The sequence below is a fragment of the Oreochromis aureus genome, linkage group 5, assembly GCF_013358895.1.
Source record: "Oreochromis aureus strain Israel breed Guangdong linkage group 5, ZZ_aureus, whole genome shotgun sequence".
NCBI classification, from domain to species: Eukaryota; Metazoa; Chordata; class Actinopteri; order Cichliformes; family Cichlidae; genus Oreochromis; species Oreochromis aureus.
Window position 1 is genome coordinate 5,526,599 of NC_052946.1, and position 7,272 is coordinate 5,533,870.

The 7,272-nt window shown below is 39.2% G+C and overlaps 1 long non-coding RNA gene across 1 annotated transcript; it reads left to right on the plus strand.

Moving 5' to 3' along the window:
• The first annotated feature begins 221 nt into the window (after window positions 1–221).
• Window positions 222–5,703, plus strand: LOC120440382. The gene is made up of 2 exons (XR_005613223.1): window positions 222–345; window positions 4,226–5,703. It is a non-coding gene; the product is annotated as an uncharacterized LOC120440382 (long non-coding RNA).
• The last annotated feature ends 1,569 nt before the right edge of the window (window positions 5,704–7,272 follow it).

Genomic DNA, 7,272 nt, shown 5'->3' on the forward strand with positions numbered 1-7,272 from the left:
GTGAGTCTCGTCAGAGTGCTCACCCGTGCACGTTAATGTTATTACATTCTAACTGTTTGAGTGTCTTTATTCAGCCTGAAGAATGTCTTATTAAAAATAAACTCTTGACATTTAATTGGTCCTTCGAGCCCGGATTTTGGACATCGAATTATGCTCCAACAGAGTGACCTCGTCGCTTCCTGACATCGTGGAGAGCCCGCGCTGAAGTCTGTCGACAGCCTCTTTCCTATGAAAGAGAAAAGACCAACTATGTGAATTCGGGTTGGCCAGCGTTCTTAGTAAGAGGTCCACGATCCTGGGGAACGAGGAGGAATCTCTGACCGGCACTTATATCATCATAACCAGGTGAATATTAACACTCAAAGACACATCGCAAATAATCGTCTTTTAGATTGACACTTTTCCAGGGAAAAACTCGTCCTGTAGGGACTGGCAGTTGAAAAAGAGACTCGCTTGTAAGACGAAACTGGCAGTCCAGAGGTGACTCGTTTCGCAGCAAAAAAAAAAGCTGGTAGTCTAAAAGACTGCTTTGTAAGACGAAACTGGCAGTCCAGAGGTGACTCGTTTCAAGAATAAAAAAAGCTGGTAGTCGACAAAATTTACTCCGGGAGTAAATGGGAAAAGGAAAGTGTCAATTAAAATAGGATTACACTGCCGCGTATGTGAATTGTTTGTATTTAAAAGAGGAAGTGAGTGTCATTTGAAGAGGGACAGTAGGACCCTACACCACTTCTATTGTTTTCCTGTGTCGACTGAAATACTGGTGAGGAAGGAAAAGGTTGCGCTTCATCGCATAAAATTAAGGCCGCCCTTGACATTAGGACAAGGGTAGAAGGCTGCCTTAATAACCTCCCCTAACTCTAATACCAGAGAAGGTCACACAGTTCTGTTTGTAGTATTAATAACACAAAATCAAAATGGGAAATAAGGCAACAAAACTCACTGCTGACGAGCAGTGGCTAGAAAAGAAATGTCCAGGCGCCGGAGAAATTAGTGCATATAAATGGAGAAATCCAAAGAAAACCTAAATGTCCCACGTGGGAGGGAAAATGCATTAACTAAATTATAAGAAACCCTCCAAGCAGAAATAAATACTGAAAAGGAAGCTAAAAAGAAATCAAAACATACACAAGAGTTGTAATATTTTAAAGCATGGAAAGAGGAATGAAGTGGAATAAACAAAAGGTTAAATTAAGGTTAACTTAAATTAAAGCAATGAAACAAAATTGGGAAGACAACCAAGCTGAATGAATAGAATGCGTGAAACCAGATAATTCACACAAAATATATCAAATAAAAAAGAGACATGCATAAGGTATATTAAGGCTGTGTCATTGTTCAGCCAAGGAAAATGTCTCCAGCTTGGGAAGGTGTGAAGCTGCAGGTCACATCGGCCTTTGATGGATACATAATAAAATATAAACTAATAAACTATTGTATATTAGTAGTAAAGTAGTGTATTGTGATATACTATTGCTGTTATAAAAAAGGAAAAACAATACAATGATAACATTAATAATGACATACTATTAATAGGAAGAGGCACTTCAGTCAGTTATGATGCGAGGTGGAAGATTGTTAAAAGTAGTCTGATTCAAGCTTAAGGTTTGCTCAAACTCAGTACAATGATATAGGAGATGAAGAAAATAAGGAAATAACTACACTAATCAGGTGCATAGACACTTGACCTGCTTGTAAACCTGTCATCTTAGATGAGACTTTGTTAAGATGAAGAGCAAACCTATACTAACAACTAATGAGCCAAACCCTGTATACAACAGCTAAAGCTACAGGTTTGAGAAGCTGAATAAAATGAATTAAATATGTGGACACTACCAAGCTGATGAGCAAGTTACACATTTTATTTGTTTTTAGAGCAGAAGCTGCATATTAAAGGTCACACATGCAGCTGTCTGTGAGCTCATTTTTTTCCTCACACTTCTGCTCTGTTTCTGGCAGCAGCTTTTTCTTTTTCTTTTGTGTCCTTGATGATGATAAAGTCCAGCGCCAGCTGAGAGCTGGGTTATCTGTTTTGTTTTATGTGACAAGGCTGAGAGATTAAAACTTAGTTTCTTGTTTTGAAAAAAGAAGAAAAAAGAGAGGTTTTGTGTTTCTCAGCCAAGAACAACTACAATTTCATTTTCTGTTTTGAGACAGGATAATAATAATAATAATAATAATAATAAAACAAAGAGTGATGTTTTGTTTAAGTATTGAAGCAGGCTAATACTGCAACATATCGTCTAGTGCATGATCTCACGAGCAATATATGAAATCATCTTATTCATCTTTAAATAAACTCCAATTATGGAGATCTGAAGTCACATGCTTAGGGCACACCCTCAGGTAAAGGCAGAAAGCTACTAAACAAAGAAAAAAAGCTATACAGAATGCGCCACAGCCACAAAACTAAGTATTTACATTCTTTCTGACTCTTTGTGAGCCTGAGTTATGACCTTGGCTCCCTGTTTTTCTGCTTCCACCAAGGGTGGGGTGACACTCCGTGGCATGTGCTCTGTTCTCTTTACTATCACAAAGGAAAAAAAGAGAGGCCCCTACTCTCTGAATACAATATTCTCTGCATAACTCGGCAGTATGAAATGTCATGAAACAGTGTAACTCACTCACAGTAAATCAGCAGTAAATCAGCAGTATAGGATAATACAAACCTATCTAATAAATCTAATGATTTTCACATTCTTTTAACTAAGAAGTATGATGTGGCCTACAGCAGTATCATGATTCACTCATTTTGATTACAGGTATAATGTAATATAATCTCACAACTGCTACAAGCACATTTGCCTTTCTTCACACACGCGAGTGAAAGGCAACTGTTAAGAAAATGCCCTTTGGGTGAGACAGGCCCAGAGGCCCTGCATGCAAGCGTGCTAACACACATACATGCAATGAAGAGCAGCTTACACTAGAGCACACACTATATGTGCGCCTCTATATCTCACATTGGTGTTAAAACAGGAAAAACTTAATAGTTTTGTTATCAACTGCTGAATTTACCCACTACTGACATTTAACTCTCCAGCTTGCAGGACAATAGGTGAAACGTTTGTGAAAACAAAGAAGGAAAAATAAAGACACAGAGAGAGTCTGGTATGACCAAGCAGTGACCAGACAATAAATTTAGTTGGTAATACAATAAATTGTGAGATGCTTTCTGTTTGATTGATGCAACACAAGTAATTTACTGTATGGAGGAAATTCTCTTTTGTGATAATCTTTTGAACGTGCATTTCTGTTGACCTGTCAATTTAGCGCATTATAAACTGATATGCAAATTAGTTGATTGATATTAGATTTGAAAAATAACTGTATTATAAAATAAGTGAATAAGATGTAACAACGGTTGAAATTAGTTTTTGTTTCTAGTGTGTGGAGAAGGTTTTATCATGGCACACATCTGTTTACATGGGAGGAAACTCCTCATGTGATGCGACATTTAGCAATTTGCAAGTGTGCAGCACATCAGAAGAATGACTATGAAATTACAAAGGGAAACAATTTTACTGACAAAGGATGAACAAAAAGCAGCTCCCACAGCTGAGCAAAAGAAATGGCTGAAATGCGGAGCGAAACTAAAAGATGACTTGATGATTTGTGAAGGAAAACCAATACTTCCAAAATCTCTACACAAAACAGCAGCCTTAGTGACACATGGAGTTACTCTCCATGCGTCAACAGGAGGGATAGGAGATATAATCTCCAAAACACACTCTAAATTTCAAACACACCCTAAATTTCGAAACTTCAGCAAAATGCTTATGTAACCATTTTATTCCAACATATGGCATCCCCACTCTGATAAGATCAGATAATGGGACACACTTTGTCAATGAGGTAATCAGCAAAGTCTCTGAAGCACTAGGATTCAGCATCAAATATCACTGTGCTTATCATCCTCAAAGTGCCGGCCTAGTAGAAAGGACAAACGGCACAATAAAACAGAGGCTTAGAAAATGCATGGAAGAAACAGGAAGACCGTGGCCAGAGTGTATAGGCCTAGTAAAAATGTGGATGAGATTAACCCAATGTTCGCAGAAACTGACACCATTTGAAATCGTACACAGTAGACCTTTTCCTCTGCCCATCACCAGTGAACCAATAGACAAATCAGTTAGAGAAACAACCCTAGCAGAATGGATGACAAAACTGCTAGAGAACAAAGAAATAGTTCTGAGCAACCAACTGCCGAATGATTCTTCTCCAGTCTCTTCCAGGTTGAAACCAGGCGACTGGATCCTGATCAAGGTACTCCAGAGGAAAAACTGGAGCTCTCCGAGGTGGGAGGGCCCTTTTCAGGTCCTGCTAACGACGCCAACAGCGTGCAAGATCGCTGAAAGACCTTCGTGGATCCACCAGAGCCACACCAAAAAAGTACAAGGGGACACAAGCCCAGACGCCAGTTCACCTGTCATCTAGTGATCTGTAAGTAAAGGAGAGGGCAGATCGGGTATACCCCGCCCTCTTAACTTTTCGCTTTCAGTCGACACACTAGGTGATCTGGTGAACTTGGTCGACCTGAAGAAACCCCATTGTAGCCCGAGCACCGACCTAGCCCCACCTGCCCGGTAGAGTAACAGGAGATCAGTCCGACCTGCAAAACCAGAAGAGCAACCCATCACTCAAGTAACTACTCAGACACTTATAAACAATGCCCGACACAGATGTGCAAAATGAACATTCAGACATTTCAGATGGAGAGGACCCAGTCCCCAACAGGACTCGACGACGATGCTGGTCAGAGGAATGCCAACTAATGCATAATTATGTACCCCATAACAAAATTGAAATGGCATTCCTTGTAAACCTACTACAAACTCTAGAAACAGTAATGAATACAAGTCTGCGTGCATGTGCTCCAAAAGAACCAATAAAGAACTTAACAACACTTCCGGTCACACCGCCCGAACTAGCCCATAACATGACCATGGTCTGCCTATGGAGACTTAGAGTCCCAGAAAAGCAGGGTGTATCTTTTGTTTATCCAAATAAGACACTGCAACCGGAATCTTCCTGGCACAAGCTTATAGCCCGATAGCAACTGAAGAAGAAGAAGACTGTGTGTAAGAATTTCTTGTACTTAACATGACGTAGCAATTGAAAATGTGCAAACAAGTGATTGTCTACTGAAGCCTATGAAGTACGAGTGAAATATATTAACAACAGGAGGGAATGTTATGAGATTCTATGTTTTTATGTGTTTTATTCTTTGTTTTATTATCTTTTAATATTCAAGCATATTGTAAAGTGTTTATATATTTCACAGAATTTGCTGTACTTCCCCATGTCACAAGATTCGATGTATTGCTCCATTGTCATGCAACCCGACAGTGAACTCTGCAATACAAATAGTTTAAGCGGGAAACAGATGCGGGTCACCCAGACTACAATAGAAAACGGATGAGGCACCTAAACCACAACAGGAAAACAGATGCGTGACTCCCTAACCACAAAAGATTAAGTCAGCGCCACGTCTTTTAGAAAGAAGCAGACACACACACACATATACAACTGTTGGTTTAAAGGAATTTGTAAAAGAGGAAATGTGACGTATTTGCATACACGATGTAAACTATAAATAAAGAGCCATCGCCTGCACTCGGTGTGGGTCTCGCCAGAGTCCTCACCCGTGCGTGAGTCTCGTCAGAGTGCTCACCCGTGCACGTTAATGTTATTACATTCTAACTGTTTGAGTGTCTTTATTCAGCCTGAAGAATGTCTTATTAAAAATAAACTCTTGACAACAGGATAAAAGGAGAAAACATAAAATTGGTCACATAAGCATTTTAATAAATATTAAATTCCAAGCACCATACAGCATACGTTCACAACAAAAATAATGGCACAATGTACAGACCATCATCATCACCATAAGCACTTTGCAAATCAAAGGGCTTGTATATTTCAATACAGTCTGCTTTAACAACATCTTTTTCATCCGTTTCAAACACTTTATAAGCATGGCAATGTTCACTGAAATTTTCAACCACAAGCTTCTGAACTATGAAGTAGGTGTGACTATTGACCAAAACTATTGTTTTTATTCTGCAAAACACCGGCATCTCATGTTCAGAACCACAACAAATGACCAATCCTGTTCTGTACTCAGTCCCATTAATGTTAACCCAATTAGCAGAGAAAGCCTCTTCTGCAACAGCAGGCAAGCCTAGGGAGATCATTTCACTATTTTCCTCACTATCAACATCAAATGATTTCAAGGGCCCATACTCAACATGGCTTAAAGGACATGTCTCCCACTTGTATGCTATGGATGTTTGATGTTTTTTGGCAAGTGACACTGTGATGTTCTTAAAGTTCTTAAGGGTGTCTTTGAACACCCTATGTTTAGCCTCACCTCTCATGCTCCATACATGCAATAATGGCCCAATTTTTCTGATGCAAGTTGGGTAGTGCAACATAAAGTGGTGTTTGGGAATCATGTTCCTACCTGGATACAACAATTTGAACAAGTCATGATGTTCCATTGTTAAATGTTTTAGAAGCACAGTCATGCCATGTGTAACAGATGGAGAGAATATGATGTTAATTATTTGCAACAATAGCAATAGCATAGTCCAGTTCTGATTTCCTTCTGGCACAATATCACCAAAAATTAAAGGAATGTTTCTTATCAGACAAAGAGTCTGAATGGAGTTAAGACCTATACTATTACCACTACTGTCTAAGTTCACCCTTGTTGGACGATTTTTGCTCTCAAGTAGCCATAGTCAAAAGCATAGATCCGTGACAAAAGAGCATGTTTCGGCAGAAAATTGTCTGACAGATATTCCAACAGTAACTTTATCTCATATTGTGCTACCCTTCAAGAATATCATGCATAATGTCCAAGGAAAAGTTCTGGCAAACATGAAAGAATTGAAGAGTGTTCAGTGTAGAATTCTTTCTCTTAAGCCAAACACATGTAGCTTTTGAGGATCAGATTGCAACTCACTGCAGTGCATTTCAAAAAGTTCTTTCCCTCGTAAGATGATCTTTGGATCATCCTCAGTATACACACTCTGTGCATCCTGTTTTGCAATTAAACACAAACGACAAAAGTAACGTCCACTGAAAGACTCAACAAAACCCAAAATTGAGTGCATCCCCAAGTTGTCCCCAGTTATCTGACATATAGTGCCATGGACCTTTTCAGATGAGAAGGGTAAATCAATGCCATGGCTCTCCAAAAACTTTATGTCATCAATCAGAGGCTGTAAAATAGGATCAAAGCCGTATTTTTTCACATCTTCTGCA